The sequence below is a fragment of the Cebus imitator genome, unplaced genomic scaffold (genome assembly GCF_001604975.1).
Source record: "Cebus imitator isolate Cc_AM_T3 unplaced genomic scaffold, Cebus_imitator-1.0 Scaffold332, whole genome shotgun sequence".
NCBI classification, from domain to species: domain Eukaryota; kingdom Metazoa; phylum Chordata; class Mammalia; order Primates; family Cebidae; genus Cebus; species Cebus imitator.
The window spans coordinates 1,245,500-1,263,176 of record NW_016107647.1 but is presented as its reverse complement, the minus strand read 5'-3'; the positions used below and the strand labels follow the sequence as shown (position 1 = coordinate 1,263,176).

Below are 17,677 nucleotides of genomic sequence, written 5' to 3'. Positions count from 1 at the left end.
TTAAAAAAAAAAAAAAAAAATTTCTTGTTTACGTTGATATTTTGCTTTCTTTTTGAAGGTCTTGCGTTAGATAAATATACTCACTTTACTTCTCCAATAAGAAGATATTCGGATATTGTCGTACACCGCTTGTTATTGGCAGCCATTTCAAAAGAAAAGAAAATGGAAATTAAGGGAAATTTGTTCAGCAACAAAGATCTTGAGGAATTATGCAGACATATCAACAACAGAAACCGAGTAAGAGGGAATTTTCAAATTCTCTTACCTGTCATCTCTTGCTAACAGAGTATCTGCTTTATTGTGTGGTAGGGTAAAGTATCATACATTCTAACAAATTAAATTCCAGAATAATTCTAACTAGTGCTTTCATTACATTTGCAGATGTTCTCAGGTAACTTTTGTGGATTTGGGAGATTTGACAGTAGATGATTAGTTTTTTCCCCCAAAAGGTAGAAATATAAAGATTTACTGTAATCCCAGCATTTTGGGAGGCCGAGACAGACATATCACTTGAGGTCAGGAGTTTGAGAGAAGCCTGGCCAATATGGTAAAACCCCGACTCTACCAAAGCTATAAAAGACTAGCCGGGCGTGGTGGTGCGCCCCTGTGGTCCCAGCTACTCGGAGGGCTGAGGCAGGAGAATCGCTTGAACCCAGGAGGCAGAGGTTGCAGTGAGCCGAGATCGTGCCACTGTACTCCAGCCTGGTGGACAGAGTGAGAATGCATCTTAAAAAAAATAAAATAAAATAAAAATAGTCAGTTTGAACTGATTTCTGCCATTTGCAATATAAGAATCCAGACCTATACCCTGCCTTGAACTTGCTGACACACTGCTCCCACCACATAAAAAGAGGAAGGATGTGGATGACAGAACACCTGAGGTTCCCGCAGCCCCTGTCACTCTAGTTATCACAGGCAAGGGTTAGGCCTGACCCTTCCCCCCAGCCCCACCCTGCCCCCAGGCACACAGCCAGAGAGGTCATCAGGCCTTCTCTAAGTTAAACACAAAGCAGAATTGCCTGGAGGGCTCTTGAAAATCCAGATTCCTGGGCCCCACCCCGGAGGTCTAACTGAGCAGGTCTTGGGTGGGGCCTGAGGTTCTGCATTCTGCCAGCTCCCAGGTGATACCCATAGTGCTGGGCCAGGGGCAGCATTTGAGGACTCTCACTATCTGTTCTACGTTTCCCAGTTGCTGAAGATAGGAGCTCAGTGTGAAAATAAAGCCCCAGCCAGCAGGCAACCATGCCCTCTCTGTCCTCAAAGCAGACCGTGATTACGGAGAATGCCCGCGTGGCTGCAGGGATGAGCCAGTCTTTAAACAACGGAAGCAGCAGGTCCCAGTTCATGCAATCCCATTGCTGCTCCTTCCAGCCAGCCGTCTTTCCCTAGAATGCATCTAAATAATGGGGGAGGAAGTAAGAGGCTAAGGTGCCTCTTTAGGCTCCAGCAGTCTTCAGGCTGGTCTTTCAGGCACCCAGAGCATCCCTGACGGCTCGCCCACTCCCAGGCAGCATGCCAGCTCCAAATCCCGCTGTGGGCCTTGTCCGGACACGATGACCCAGGCCGCCCCGCTGTCAGCAGTCTGGCTGGCCCTGGGCTCTCCCCTGATTTACATCCGACTTGGCTGTCTTAAAAAGCCTCCTGCGGCTTTTGGAGCAAGGACACTTTTCAGTAGTAAAAGGCTTCCCCAACAGCATCCTTTCCAAGGTGGCGCTGGCCCAGCGCGAACGCTGGCAGGCTCCCAGCTGTGTGACCTTGGGCAAGTTACCGCCCTCAGCTGGGCCTCAGGTATTCAAAATGAGAATAATGGTGTCTTTGGTGAGGATCAGGGAGAGGATGTTCAGGAAACACAGGGTCTGGTTTTAAATGCACAGGAGGCACCCAACAGCACTGTTTATCTCCTTGACTCAGAGTGGTTCCCAGACCAGCAGTGTCCACAGCACCTGGGGGCTGGTTAGAAATTCAGGGCTCCTGACCCCACCTAGGCATGCTGTCTCATTGTTGTCACCCAGACTGGAGTGCAGTGGCTTCATCTCAGCTGAGTGCAACTTCTGCCTACCAGGCTCAGCCTCCCAAGTAGCTGAGACTACAGGTGCGTGCCACCATGCCCGGCTAATTTTTATATTTTTTGTAGATATGGGGTTTTGCCATGTTGCCCAGGCTGGTCTCAAACTCCTGAGCTTAAGCCATCTACCTGCCTTGGTCTCCCAAAGTACTGGGATTACAGGCGTGAGCCTTCACACCCGGATAAGATTTTGCTTTTCTTTTTTTAAAAGTCTGTTCTAATTGATATTCTTCTACCAATGGTAGAAGCAGAATCCACATTATTGTTCCTCAAGGCAGTGTTCTTTACTAAAAGCCTGTTGCTACAGTTCTGCTCAGAGTAACTCTAGAACTCCTGTCCCCAAATCAGGACACCTTTCAGAGCCAAGGCTGGGACATCTTAAAAAGCCACCAAGAGGACGACTGCGTCCTTAAAGGAGTCCTGCAGGGACAGCACCCCATGTGGTGACACGCGCTTCCACATGGACAGAATGGTCTTTTCTCCCTTTATTCAGAAGCTCTTTCCCTTAAACACAAAATCTGGGCCACCCCTTACAGGACCAGAGAGTAGAAAGGACTCACTTAGGTCACAGAGCAAGCCAGAGGCCAAGGGCGTTCTAAGCCTGGTGTTGCAGTGCCAGATGCAGGGTCTTTGATTTTAAAAGGGCATTAGCCATGCATGTGTAATTTTTTGTTTGACATCCATAGCCCTGCCAGACAGACAGCTCCATGAGGGTACAGATTGGTCTGTCTTGTTCACCAGCCACAACCCCAGGGCTTAGGACAGGGCCTGGAACAAGTATTTGTTAGACGGATGGATGGTGACGGATGAATGTAATTTCCAAGCCTGGAGCCACCCAGATGTTCACCATAGGTTCTCATTTCAGAGCAGAAGGAATCAGGCTCTCTTGATTTGTATGTTGAACACCTACTGTGTGCCAGACCCCTATGCTAAATGCTGGAGCATCCATCTCTCCCCCTCAAGTGTCCCCAGTCAGGTGCATGGGTATAAAGTAAGACCATAAAGGTCTGAGCTCAGGCCAGAGGAAAGGACCACAGTGCTCAGAGCAGGGTAAGCTGAAGTCCACTTTAACTCACGTCATCTTTGTTGAGTGCTTACTACGTGCCAGGCACTGTTAAGAGGCTCAAGGAATGCTTCCTAGAGCCAGCAGCTCCAAGCTCGCCCTTTAGATGGGAGGGAGGGCCTTGCAGGCTGAGGGGCCAGCATGGGCAGGGCCAAGAGAGACTGATGCTTGGGGCTAGTGAGGAGCAGAAACTAGCAGGACTACAAACACAGGAAAGAAGCTGCGATAGGTGAGCGTGAACACTGGCCAAGAGCCAGACCGCGAAGGGCTTCCGATGCCAGGCTAAGGAGGTTGGAATTGATTTCACAAAGCACTAGCGAGCCACTGAAGGCTTTTGAGCAAGAGAGTGGCATGCAGAGAGCTGGTCCCCGGATGGCACAGAGAGGTCCCTAGGAGGCACAGAGGCTAGTGAAGAGGCTGTTGTCTTGGGCTGGTGTGATGTCCACCTGCAGAGGAGACACCAGATGTCATCTCTGAAGGAATGAATGTCCTTGAGATCATGACCTGAGTCTTCCCTCACGGTGCTGACTAGCCGTGGGGCAAGAGGGCAGGTCCCTTAGGACCTCCCCCTTCCGGCACCCTTCACCCACAAAACATGACACTGCTGAAATCGCTGGCCAACCATACTCCTCCCCTCCAACCAAACAACCGGCAGTCTCGGGTTAAGGACTTTCCACTGGAGAAGCAGGGAGTCACTTGGCACTTATGTGCAAAAAAAAGTCCTAAAAGGAAGTGCTTCTCAGGGCATCCCAGCATAAGGAGGGAGCACGTAGAGATGTGGTCCTGAGCCTCCAGGTCAGGAAGGACCCAACATGAGCAGAACCCTGAGGGCTCAGCCCTCTGCCTTCCAGCCCAGGACTGCTCGGATACCTACTGATGGAGGAAGCCTTCCACTGCCAGCCCAACCCTTCTCCTGGCAACCACCAGCTCTCTCCCTACCTGCCATGTTCTAGTCCACACAGCGGCCAGAGCTGCTCGTCATGTGTTAGACTCCATGCTCCTTCCTGAGCTTTCCAGGAACCCCATCCTGGATTTTAGGGGTATCTCTGAGCAGTCAAACCATAAGGAATCTTTGCGATTGATAGAGCTTTGCCCTCCCACCTCCCTTTCCCATGAGTTGTGACAAAACCAGGATCTGAGAGTCATGAACAATATCATCAAAAGTTTAAGGCAGAGGCATTAACACTGTCCTTAAATCCCTTGCTGCCAAGGGGGGTTTCACAGAAGCATCGAATGGTGGGTATGGCTGAAGTGGGGAGCAGGGGGAGCCACATCTGTGAACAATGGCTCCTTTTTGTTTGTTCGTTTTTGAGTCTAAGTCTCCTTTGTCACCCAGGCTGGAGTGCCGTGGCGCAGTCTCTGCCCACTGCAACCTCCGCCTCCCAGATTCAAGAGATTCTCCTGCCTCAGCCTCCTAAGTAGGTAGGATTACAGGCGCCCACCACTGAGCCCAGCTAATTTTTGTATTTTTAGTAGAGATAGGGTTTCACCACATTGACCAGGCTGGTCTTGAACTTGTGACCTCATGATCTGCCCACCTTGGCCTCCTAAAGCACTCGGATTACAGGCATGAGCCACACGCTGGCCAAACAATGGGTCTTTAGATGGCTTTATCTTCCTGTGTTGATAAGTGCCTCCCTTGGGCCTCACCGTTCTCATCCATAAAGTGGGCGGACAGAGACGGTTAACTGGATGATCCCACAATCCCAAAGTCCCCACACTCTACAGCCTTGGGCCGCTCTCCCTCGGACCAGAGGTGGCATTCCCAGACCAGATCCTTGGCCTGCCCTTGGCATAAACCATCTTAGATTGTTCATTAACCTCCTCCTGATACAGATCTCCCCTCCCTCCTTGGGCACAGGGGCTGTTTATTTCTCCCTGCCCTCTTGGACCTGGCCTTGTACCTGGCACACAGTAGGCACTCATAAATGTTTGCAGTGCGGCCAGTGGGATAAGGATGTGCTGAGCCATCAGATGGACTCTGGATCCGGCACTCCTTCCTCCCGTTCCTAGCTGAGTGACTGGGGCCAACCACTTTTCTGATGAACATATCTCTGAAACAGCAAGGGGGAAGCACTGTGGATGCTCAATAAATATGAGTTCCTTCCCTTCTCAGAATGCTGAATGGGCTCAGCCAGCTCCTCTGCACCCTCGCGGGCAAGTTCTGGGTGGGGTGTTTCATTTACTGAGCTGACAGCACTGGGGGTAATCAGACAGGAAATGCGAAGTCAGTGGCTCCCAAATGCCGGCTGGCTGTTCGGAATGGCTTGGCAGATCCATGTGTTCTGAAAAGCTGCAGTCCACAGGCCTGCTGTTGGAATAGACAAAGTGGCAGAACCAAGAACAGTACCATGCCATTTTTGTTAAAAACAAAACAAAACCACAGCTAGCTTTTAAACAGATCCCAAAGAATGCCTGGATCGAAAGGAAATCAAAACTCAAGTGAAAACTGATCCAGTAGGTAACAAAAAGGAGTCTATGTCCATATGGACACCTGTGGGATACAGTTTAAGCTGTATGCGAAGGGAAATGTATAACCTTATATTAAGAAAGAGATATGAGCTGGGTGAGGTGGCTCACGCCTATGATCCCAGCACTTTGGGAGGCTGAGGCAGGCGGATCACCTGAGGTTGGGAGTTCAAGACAAGCCTGAGAAATATGATAAAATTCTCTCTCTACAAAAAAATACAAAAAAATTAGCCATGCGTAGTGGTGCATGCCAATAGTCCCAGCTACTTGGGAGGCTGAGGCAGGAGAATTGCTTGAACCAGGGAGGCAGAGGTTGCAGTGACCCGATATCACACCATTGCACTCCAGCTTGGGCAACAAGAGCAAAACTCCGTCTCAAAAAAAAAAAAAAGAGAGATATGATAGGCTGTCCAGCATTTGGGAGGAGGCCGAGGCAGGTGGATCACTTGAGGTCAGGAGTTAGAGACCAGCCTGGTCAACATGGTGAAACCCTGTCTCTAATAAAAATACAAAAATTAGCCATGCGTAGTGGTGCATGCCAATAGTCCCAGCTACTTGGGAGGCTGATGCAGGAGAATTGCTTGAACCCCGGAGGCAGAGGTTGGTGAGCCAAGGCGAAGTCACGACACTGCACTCCACCCTGGGCAACAGAGCGAGACTCCATTTCAAAAAAACAAGAAAGAGACTGTCAATCAGGCAGGTGGACAGACTGAAGATCAGATTGTACTTTTTTTAAAATGATCTGAAAGGATCACTTTTTAGTTTCTGCAGTTTTGTATTGCTTGAGGTATATTACTTTTGTAATTAAAAGTGAATGCTTTAGCAGTTTCTCAAAAAGTTAACATATATCTACCTTATAACCCAGCAGCCCTAGTCTTGGAGAAAGGAAAATATATGACCACAAAAAGACTTGTACCTAAATGCAGATAGAAGCTTTATTAGCAATAGCCCCTACCAATTGGAAACAACCCAAATGTCCATCAACAGGGTGGATGAGGCCGGGTGTGGTGACTCACGCCTGTAATCCCAGGACTTTGAGAGGCCAAGGCAGGTGAATCACGAGGTCAGAAGTTCAAGACCAGCCTGGCCAAGATGGTGAAACCCGGTTTCTACTAAAAATACAAAAATTGGCCAGGTGCAGTGGCAGGCGGCTGCAATCCCAGCTACTCAGGAGGCTGAGGCAGGAGAATTGCTTGAACTGGAGGCTGCAGTGAGTGGATATCATACCACTGCACTCCAGCCTGGGCGACAGAGTTCAACTCTGTCTCAAAAAATAAAAATAAAAATAATAATAATAAAAAAAAAACCCAGGATGGATAATGCATTGTGGAACATCCAAACAATGGGAGACTACTCAGTGATTAAAAAAAAAAAAATCAACTCCTGATATGCTCAACAGCACAGGTGGATCCCAGCAACGTCAGGCAGAAAAAAATGGACACAAAAGAGTATACGCTAAACAAGTCCATTTATATGAGGATTTAGACTTGCCAAAACTAATTTATGGTGACAGAAATTAGAAAGTGGATCTGGCATGGTGGTGTATACCTGTAATCCCAGCACTCTGGGAGGCCCACATTGGTGGATCGCTTAAGCCTAGGAGTTTGACACCAGCCTGGCAACACAACAAAACCCTGCCAGTACAAGAAATCCAGAAGAAACTAGCCAGGTGCGATGGCATGTTCCTGTAGTCCCAGCTACTTGGGAAGCTGTGGTGGCAGGATCACCTGAGCCTGGGGAGGTAGGAGGATCATGTGAGCCTGGGGAGGTCGAGGCTGCAGTGAGCAGAGATTGTGCCACTGCACTTCAGCCTGGAAGACAGAGTAAACTCTGTCTCAAAAAAAAAAAAAGAAGAAGAAAAGGAAAAAAAAAATGAGAAAGTAGCTGTCTTGTGAGGTGAGGAGCACAAGACAACTTTCTGAGGTGCTGGAAATGTTCTATATCTTGATTTGGGTGGTGGTTACACAGGTGTATACATTTGTCAAAACTCATCAAACCGTAACAGAATCTTTGCATATTACTGCATGTAAATTATACCTTAATTTAAAAATATTTTTAAAAAATCATCCAAAATGAGAGGATCGCTGGAGCCCAGGAGTTCGAGACCAGCCCAGGCAAACGTGGTGAAATCTCATCTGTACAAAAAATACAAAAATTAGCCTGGAGGTGTAGTCTCCGCTACATGGGAGGCTGAGGTGGGGGGATTGCTTAGGCCCAGGAGATCAAGGTTGCAGTGAACTGTGATTGCACCACTGTACTCCAGCCTTGGCAACAAAGTGAGACCCTGTCTTAAAAATTCACAAGAAAAACATTAAAAATACAGATTCCTAGGCTCCACACCACCTGGGGGTTCTGATTGAGTATGTCCAGGCTGGGCCTGGGAGTCTGAATGTGTTTGTTTCTTTGTTTGTTTTTAAGTATCCCAGGCAATTCTGATGCTTGACCACAGTTAGGGCAGCCCACCTGCCTCCCTCACCATTCCCTCCGCACTCTTTTGTTTTAAATGGTTTATTATTTGTATGTTGGTTTTTTCCAAGAGGAAGTTGGTTGGCGACAGCAAGCTACAGCTTTAGAAAGAGAACAGCAATTCCTCAGTCTCTCTGCTTTCCTTCTCATACCCCTGACTCCCACCCTTGGCAGCAGCCTCTGCCCAGGTTTCCAAACAAAGCCTCTGACCAGGTGAGGCAGGAAGGGAAACTCTGCAGCCCCGTCCAGGACAGGCATAACTCACTTAGAGACACTAGAGCTGTATGCTTCAGGGAGGTCAAAGCCAGCAAGTTAATGGCCTGTGTACCTGTTAAATGGCATGTTCAGGCCTTCAACATCATGTTTACAGAAAGAGTTCAGGGCAAGACTCACTGGTACAGAAAATGCTTTGTGCCCTTCCTGATACTGGCTTGGTGACTCTCCGTCTCCAGGACCCCAGTTCTGTTCCTCACTTACCATCAGGGGTCTCCTGGGCTCCAGGCTTGACTGGCTTCTCCCTCACTATCCCTAAACTCAGTATGATCCTATTCCTCTACCTGCTGCCCTCAGGAGAAAGCCCAAGCCCACTTACACAACATTCAAGGCCCTCCAGCTGGACACAGTGGCTCACACCTATAATCAACACTTTGGGATGCTGAGACGCGAGGAGATTGCCTGAGCCCAGGAGCTTAAGACCAGCCTGGGCAACTTAGTAAGACCCTGTCTCTATTTTTATATATAAAAAATAAAAAGACCCCCCCACCATCTGGCTCCTATTCCTCTCTCCAGCCAGGATGCGAAGAACCTGTTCTACCAACATGCTTGGCTATTTTATGCCACGGTGCCCTTGTAGCTGCTCTGCTCCCTGTTGAGAATGCCATCCCATCCTGTTTCTCTATCCACAGACAATGGCAACTCCGAGACGGCGTCCTCTAAGAAGCAAAAGTGCCTCCTGCCTACTACCCCACCCTCACTGCACACTCAGCCGCTCCTTGGGTCTTCTTCATTGTACCCCATGGGTGGTAATTTAGGCCACTGCAGCTACCACATGCTTCTATCTCTGGGACAGGAGCTCCTAGAAAGCCAACACTCTGCCTGAACCCAGTGCCGACCTTAACCAAGGTCTATTAACCAACTAAATGAGGCATATTAAAAAAGAGCTCTCGTTCTCACTTGAAGACTTCCCTAGGCATTTGCAAATCCACAGCTCCTCCCCACAACCCATAAATTCAAACGACCGCTCTGGCCAAGCTGGCAAACACAGCCCCAAAGAGATGCAGCCCCAAATAATCTGACTTGCTCTTGACCTTCTGCAGAAGTGGGGGATCTGCATGTACCTGCCCGAGTGGCCCTGGGGTTCCATGCCAACCCCAATTCCCAGGCAGACGCCCCCTGGCTGCAGCTGAGCTGCATTTGGGGAGCCCTTATAACTTATTTCCCAGCTCTTTTCTATATACGGGAATGTGTTCAATGACTCACAAGTGTCTTATCATTCAGGACCTTTGGAAAGACTTTCAGAAGTACAGCTCCCAAATCCTTTGACAAACTGACAGGCAGACAAGTTCAGGTTAGAAAACATAGTACCCAGAGCCTGGACTGCCTCGTGGAGGGCTGACCCCCACAGCAGGATGAGTAGCAGGGCTTGGGGGAAGGCACAAAGAAGGGAGAATGAGCAACTAGGGACAGAGGCAAGGTGCAAATGGGTCCCCTACGCTCACTCTCCTGCCTGAGGACTGGGGCACCTTTGTCCCTCATTTTCCCCAGGCCCCAGTTCAATTTCAACTCCCCAGGATATCAGTGACCAAAGCCCCATGGGGCCAAAACTCACAGCTGAGCTAGGGAAAGCCTTTTGAAACTGAATTTTGTCTACTCAAGGCAAAGCCTCTTAGGTGGCTCTCAGTTTGTCCATCTGTAAAATGGGTACTGTTCACCAGGCCTCCGGACTCTGCAAAGCAGATGTGGCCCAATCACCACGGGTTGAGGTGATGGGAATGAGATGGGGGAGGATGATTGCAGCTGAGACATGGGTTAGTACAAGGGTGTCCCTAGAGGACAAAGGCTCCAGAATGCACCTTGGCCCTTGCCATACACCACAGTGACCCAGGACCTCGTGACACCCTCTAATCAGCAGTTCTACAGCCGAGACCAGCTTTACAGCTTACCACAAGGACCTCAATCCCCTTTACAGCTGAGGCCGGCTTTGCAGCTTACCATCTCCCTCAATCCCCTCAAGGACGTAGTGAGGCCGGCACTGGCGTCCTTGCTGCCCAGACAGCCAAGCTGAGGCTCAAAGAAACCAATGGAATCAACCAAGGTCACCCGCCCATTAAAACACAGCACAGGACTTAAATCAGTTCCCTGGGGACAAGCTCCTACCTCTGGTCCCTGGTTTGCTCTATAACCAGTCTGCCCCACCCATTTTACAGGTAAGGAAACTGAGGCCAAAAAAAGGTTACCCAAGGTCAACTAGGGGCTGAGCCAGGCCTAACACCTCCCACCATTCTACCAATCCCACCCTATTGGGGGTTCTTAGCCATGCCAGGCCCTCTCCAACATCTCTCCAAAACCATCTTAATGAAATTCCTCCCCCCACCACCTCATGTCCACCCCACACTCCCTGGGTGACTCCCTGGTCGAGAGGGAGGCAGGTGGTTGCTAAGCACTCACCCGTTCTCTCTCTCATAAAAATAAACTCCTTCTGGCTAGGAGACTCTGGACAAGATCCCTTTCCTTGTAGCCAACAAAAAATTACAAAGAAATTTTAAAAAGATCTCCTCGGTAACACTTATTTGAACGTCAGCTGTGCAAAAGCAGGAGCCAATTTATTGAGGTCCAAATGGAGCCACGCGCCACTAAACCTCAGCCCGAAGACCCACCATTCAAGTGTCTGGGCAGTTACTGAGCTGATTTATTTCCCCAGGCAGGAAATGGGGGCCCAGGCTGCCTCCCAAGCTTTTGGGGCTGGTCTTGGGGAGGCCAGGATCTGGCAAAGGCCCAGCAGTGACCGAAATAGCCAGGCCAGTGGCCCTGCCCGGCACACACCTCCCTGCCTGGTAGAGCCGCCCACAGGTCTCCTCTCCAGTCCAGGCTGAAGTCCAGGCTGAAGCTTTGGGGCTGTAGGAGGAGGTCCCTGGAATTCTCTCTGTGTGGCTTCCCCAGTGAGAGGGGGACAAGGATCTCCTGCTTAAAAGAGGAACCCACAGAAGAAAGGGAAATAGTCTGGAGGAGGAAGTGTCCTTCTGGCCCTGCCGGCTGTCCGCTACCCCCTGGCTGCCCCTCCGGGTCTTGGTCCCACTACTCAGGACTGCTGGGCACTGGCACTGCCACCTGCACGCCACCTGGGTAGCACCTATGGAGCCATGCTGCCCTATCACCTCTCTTCAGTGCCTGACCTGGAGATCCAGCTCTGGCTATTTGACCCTCTAGGTACTGGGGATACCCTCTTGGGTACAGCCAAGGACACATAAGTGCCCACAACCAGGGACCTGGAGACACAATCACACTCAGGGACATGCACGTGCACACAGCCAGGGCCTGGAAGACTCAGCCCCCCTATACACAGATTCACGCAGACACAAACGGGGACACACAAGAGCACACATCCAAAGACACAGCACACTCAGGTATCTCTCACACACACTCACACACACACACACAAACACACACACACAGTCCAGCACACAGAGAACAGCAAACATGCACCGGGACACACATGTGCACGCTGCCAGGGATGCGGTGAAACAGCCACCCTCAGAAACACACAGACATAGAGACACAGAGGCCACATGTAGGCATCCAGACGGAGACAGACACACAGACATACCACACACAACACACATGCGCACACACACACACCTGCCGCCCGCACCAGAAGCCGAAGCCCTTTCGCCAAGGAAACAATAACAGCCCCGCCAGGGGGACTGAGCAGGCGACCCTCTGTCCCTTCCGCGGTGGTGAAAGGGGCGCCGGATGGGGGCACGCGGAGGGGAGGAGGCCAGGACTGCGGCGACGCCGGGATGGGGAGGGACTGCAGACGGCGGGCAGCGCCGGCTCCGCGCCCGGCTCCCCGTTCCTCAGGTACCTGGGGTGGCTGCGGCGCCGCCCGCGCTCAGCTCGGCTGCGCCGGGTTCCGCCGGCCGGGGTCTGCCTGCCCGCTCGCTCTCTGGCCCGCGGGGTGAACGCTGCGCACTCCCTCCCGGCGCGGCTCGGCCTCTGGGCTCGCAGTCCTTTGGGCTCGGCGCTGGCGGCGGCGCGAAGGAAGCGGTAATTTATAAGCGGCTTCTTCCTGACCTCGCGTGTCTGTTGTCTGAGCAGGCAGCTCTCAGCATCACCCATCCTGCTGGGTGGAAAAATACCAGCTCGGCCGGGCCGGGGGCGGGGCCGGGGCGGGGCCTGGGCGTCCAGCCCCGCCCCAAGTGCGGACGCGCGCCCGCGCGCGCGCGGACACACACACACACGCACACACACACACACACACTCACACACACACACACACACACACACGCACGCGCGCGCACACACGCACGCGCGCATGGGCTCGGACACACAAAGAACCGGGCTCGCCTAGCGCGCGCGCACACCCTCATGCAGCGCGGCGGACCCTTGTTGCCAGGTGCGGCAGCCCGCCCTGGGCTCCTCCTGCCTGCGGAAGAAGAGCAGTACAGACCCAACCCGACCCGCCTCGCCTCCACCCCGCCTTCGCAGCAGCCTCCAAACCCCACTGCTTGCCTCCTCGCCAGGCTCCTAGAATGAGGCCCAGGGCTCCTGGAGCAGCCAGGTGCAAACCAGACCGGGCTCGCACTCCACTGTCCACGTTCTGGGAGACTCGGTATGCCCCTCCGAAAAGTGGGCACGATCACCGAGCCCTCCCCAGCGGCGGGAGGGCGGCCTGAGCTTTGGTGTGAACCCAGGTACAGAGCTCCAGAATCCTGGCCTTGCCATGGCCGCGTGACCCTGGGCAAGTGATTCATACTTTCTGTGCCTCGGTGTCCTCATCTAGAAAATGGTAAGGAAAATAGGCGCTTGTCTCCTCTGGCTGTTATGAGGATCCAAGGTTAACAGCGCAGAGAGCTCGGAACGCACCCGGCATCTAGGAAGTGCCAAGCCAGTGTCAGCTAATGTGACTATTTTTAAATGGAGATGGGGAGTGTGCCATTATTCTTGTCCTTATTTGAATGAACGGGCCCTCAGGGACCATTTTCCACGGCCCTGCCCTGGCAGCATGAGAGGGAAACGCTGTGAGAACCCCAAACCCCAGCTTTCTCCTTTCCCCTCTTTCTCCCTCTGCACCTAGAAGGTGGGAGGAGAGAGCCGGATCTTCCACCATTTACACGGAGAACAAAAGAAGAAATACCAGCCGGGCACGGTGGCTCACGCCTGTAATCCCAGGCCATGACAGGTGGATCATCTGAGGTCAGGAGTTCGAAACCAGCCTGGCCAACATGGCGTAAACCCCATCTCTACTAAAAGTACAAAAATTAGCCAGGCGTGGTGGCGGGTGCCTGTAATCCCAGCTACTCAGGAGGCTGGCGCAGGAGAATTGCTTGAACTCAGGATGCAGAGGTTGCAGTGAGCCGAGATCACACCACTGCACTCCAGCCTTGGTGACTAGAGTGAGACTTCGTCTCAAAAAAAAGGAAGAAGAAATACCACACAGGCCGGGCCAAGAGCCGCCCCCACTCAGGCCAGGACCCCCACCTGGAAGGGCTCTGCAGCTGCTTTCTCTGTGCAGCCCTAGGATGCTAAGGAGCATCCCAAAGTGACACTGTCTCTCCCTGGTGTCCTCCTGCAGGCCCCTGCTGCTGTGCTGCAACCTGACCTTCCAGCAGACGCTTCTCACACTGGCTCCAGCCAAGCCAGACCCAGACCACTGGGCACATGCCCTTCCTTGCCTGCCTCTGGCACCCTTCCCCACCCTTCTCTGCTGGCCTAGGTGTGTGCCCCTTCTTCCAGGAAGCACCTGGGGACCAGTAGTGCCTCTCGGGTCCCAGTGGCCCATGTGACATCTGCTTCTGGCCACTTGAGCACTCTCCTTTGAGTTCAGGGTCACTGTACCCTTTTATAGGTGAGAAAACGGAAGCTGAGGAAGAGGAGTGACTGGGTTTCCCATATCCTCTGCTTCAGATGTGAAGTTCCCTCATGAGCTGCAGGAACAGACGGCAAGCAAAAACTCCTTAGACGCTCTGTGCATGTGTGGTCACACAGGATGCAAAGGCTGAGGGAAAAGGGGCAGTTCCTAGCTCGGGGAGGGGACTCTGGGGTTGAGATTGGAAACAAAAAGAGGCTTTGACTAAGCCAAGAGCAGTGAAGCTGGTGGGAGAGGAAGCAAGTTCTAGTAGAGGCGCCTGCTGTGGCAGAGGCCTGAGAACAAGGTTGTCGGTGGTAGGGCTGGGTTTGAGGGTCTGAGAGAGTGAGCAAGGGAGGCAAGAGGAGCTGTGTGTTCAGAACTGCAATCTGGAAAGGCCCATGGGATCCTTTGACCTCCAGGTAGACCAGCAGAGCCTTGTGCAGGCAGTGCTGGCGCAGGACACACCAGTGAACCATCTATCCAGTTACCAGCTCCATGAGGGATGGGATCTGTTCCTTCTGCCCCCATTGAATCCTGGAATCTATCATAGGCCTGGCACTCATTAGGTACTCAATAAGTGTTTGCTGCATTTTAATTTAATTTTATTTATTTATTTTGAGACGGAGTCTCACTCTGTTGCCCAGGCTGGAGTGCAGTGGTGTGATCTCGGCTCACTGCAACCTCTACCTTCCGGGTTCAAGCAACTCTCCTGCCTCAGCCTCCTGAGTAGCTGGGATTACAGGTCACCTGGCTAATTTTTGTATTTTTAGTAGAGACGGGGTTTCACCATGTTGGTCAGGCTGGTCTTGAACTCCTGACCTCGTGATCTACCTACCTTGGCCTCCCAAAGTGCTGGTATTACAGGCGTGAGCCACTGCGCCCGGCCTGATGCATTTATTTTAACATACTTTTCTTTGGCACTTAACTATATACTGTGCACAGTTAAGTGCATTTTAATATAAGTTAACCCTTTTCATCCTCACAACACCCCTATGAGATTGGTACGATTACTTCTTCCATTTTATGGAAGGTAAAACTGAGCCACAGAGCAGTTAAGTAAGTTGCCCAAGGTCACTCAGCAGGCAAATAGTAGAGCTGTAATTCAAACCTAGGCCACTTGGCTCCAATCAAGAGGTTACAATCTTGAATGAGTGGACTGTGGGTGGTGATTGCCAGACAAAAAACCCAGCCCCAAAGAAAGAAAGGAGGAGGTAAGAAGAGCTCCAACCTCAGCCCCAGGGAAAGGTGGCAGATGAGGTGGAAAAGGGATGGTCGGACTGGGGATGGGGACCGAGAGGAGCCGGGGCCAAAGCTAGGGGCAGGCACAGGTTGGACAGAGCTCAGAGCAGGGGCCACAGACCCTCACTCCACATCAGCTCTATGGCTTCCCAGCTTTGTGGCTAGGGCCTGCCAGCCTACTCTCTGAGCCTCAGTTTCCTCATTGTAATATGAGATAAAATAAGACCCTGCCTCACTGAGCCATTTTGAGGAGAGAGGTCTCGAACTGGGGCCTTAAACCTAATCCAGCTCCCAGGTGTACTTCTTTGGCCATCACTGAGCTTTAATGTGTTTGGAGTTAATTTCTGTGAATAAAAACTTGGAGATTTCACATTTAAAAACTCTGGCCAGCCTGGGCAACAAAGTAAGATTCCATATCTACGAAAATTTATTTTCTTTTTTTTTTTGAGATGCAGTTTTTGCTCTTGTTGACCAGGCTGGAGTGCAGTGGCATGATCTCAGTTCACTGCAATCTCTGCCTTTTGGTTTCAAGCAATTCTCCTACGTCAGCCTCCCGAGCAGCTGGGATTACAGGTGCCCGCCACCACACCCAACTAATTGTTGTATTTTTAGTAGAGACCAGGTTTCACCATGTTGGCCAGGCTGGTCTTGAAATCCTGACCTTGTGATCCGCCCTCCTTGGCATCCCAAAGCCGAGTATGGTGGAGCATGCTTGTGGTCCCAGCTACTTGGGAGGCTGAGGCAAGGGGATCACTTGAGCCCAGTGGGTCAAGGCTGCAGTAAGCTATGATTACACCACTGCACTCCAGCCCAGATGAGAGAGCAAGACCCTGTCTCCAAACAACAATGGCAACAATGACAAAATCTGAATGCCTGGTTTCTCTTGAAATGTGGCAAAATGGGGCCACCCCACCTGGGCCCATTACCCAACTGTCTACAATGTCCTGGAGCTGAAGGGCATTAGCCACCCTCTTACATGAGGGCATGGGCTCCCCAGGGTGCCACAGTTCCCTCCTGGCTAGTTTGTTCCTTTCTGTCACCTGTGGGCCCCTGCAGGGGACTGCGTTTGAGACCCATGATACACTTTGTGCACCCTGCCCTCTCGAAGATAACTGAGCAACAGGGAAATGAAAAGCTTTGGCAACAAAGAGGGAGCTTCAGGGAAAGCCAGGCAGAGGTTCCCCTTAGAACAACAGACTAGGCTGAAATTCCACTGAGACTAATTCTTCTCATTTCAAGAATGAAAATCGATTGCCAGACAGAGCTCCTGGAGGACCGATTTTCAGACTGTAGTCTACAGCCGTCCACTTAAAAACAGTGAATGGGATTTTTCAAAGGCTACTTGATGATACTTTCTTCAGCAGCTCTCAAACGTAAAATAAAATTGATCCAAGACTTTGAACAAAACCTCTCATCCCTTTCTGGGGAAGAGTTTGTCTCATCTATCAGGCCACCAACAAGAGCTGTTGCGATGTCTGTGAGAGGTGCAGCCCACGCTGAGCCACCAGGCCAGCTCAGGGAGCCTGCTGGGGATCGAGGATCATCTGACCGCCTCTTACAACTCTCAGAACATCATCCTGGGAGTAGCCCCGAAGAGACTAAGGGTCAGTGGTGGGGCTGCTGAGTGGCTACCTCCCTGACCTGGCTGGCATCTCCTGGCACACTGCAGTGTGTCCACATCTCTGGATGTGTAGGCAGCTGCAGAGCCTTTGTCAGAGGATCTGGGCCTTCAGGGATTTGCTTCCTGCCCACCACCCTCCTCTTGCCTGCTTGCAAATCTCAGCTCCATCGCTCATGGGCTGTGTGACCTGGAGTGAATAATATAAGCTCTCTGTGCCTTGGTTTCTTGATTTGTACAGCCTGATTAATCGTAACCCTTCTGCTGCAGATTATTGTGTGGGGTGAGTGGAGATGGCTGATGTGAAGCATCGAGCCAGGTCCCTAGCACACGGACTCCCTCTGGAAAGCCGGAGCCCCTGTCCACCCCTGCCACCTGTGTGCTCCAGGCTTTCCTTCCTCCAGGCCTTCACCCTTGCTGCTCCCTCCCGACAAGCACTTTGCCCATTGCCCTCCTGCAGCCTTGGTTGCTGCCAAACTTGGAGCCCCAGAAAGGGAGCACCCAGAAGGCAGGGATGCCAAGCTGCCCCAGCATGGGGCCTGGAGCACAGTGGACCCCAGGAAACCCTTGCAGGATGTGGTCTGTGGGCGGCAAGTGCCTGGGCTCACTTCCTCTTCTCCTTCAGTGGGCACAGCAAAACTGCCCCAGAGCTGGACAGACAGGGAAGGTGTCAGTGCTGGAGCCAGCCCT

General features: G+C 51.8%; 1 protein-coding gene and 1 long non-coding RNA gene across 5 annotated transcripts in view; one reads left to right on the top strand and one right to left on the bottom strand.

Moving 5' to 3' along the window:
• The window catches only part of SLC6A6 (solute carrier family 6 member 6), an 87,582-nt gene extending 75,171 nt beyond the window's left edge, over positions 1–12,411 (bottom strand). For 2 of the 4 annotated variants that reach the window (XM_017505049.2, XM_017505046.2), the window contains exon 1: positions 12,145–12,405. The gene's annotated coding sequence lies outside the window, so the exon portion shown is untranslated. Of the gene's footprint in view, positions 1–11,918; positions 12,063–12,144 lie in introns of those variants that run through there. The other 2 variants (XM_017505048.2, XM_017505050.2) reach the window with 2 other exon arrangements.
• LOC119467792 overlaps positions 1–14,770 on the top strand; it is a 16,459-nt gene extending 1,689 nt beyond the window's left edge. Inside the window, exons 2-3 of the long non-coding RNA XR_005196415.1 lie at positions 660–671; positions 14,482–14,770. This is a non-coding gene — a long non-coding RNA (uncharacterized LOC119467792). The remainder of the gene's footprint in view (positions 1–659; positions 672–14,481) is intronic.
• The last annotated feature ends 2,907 nt before the right edge of the window (positions 14,771–17,677 follow it).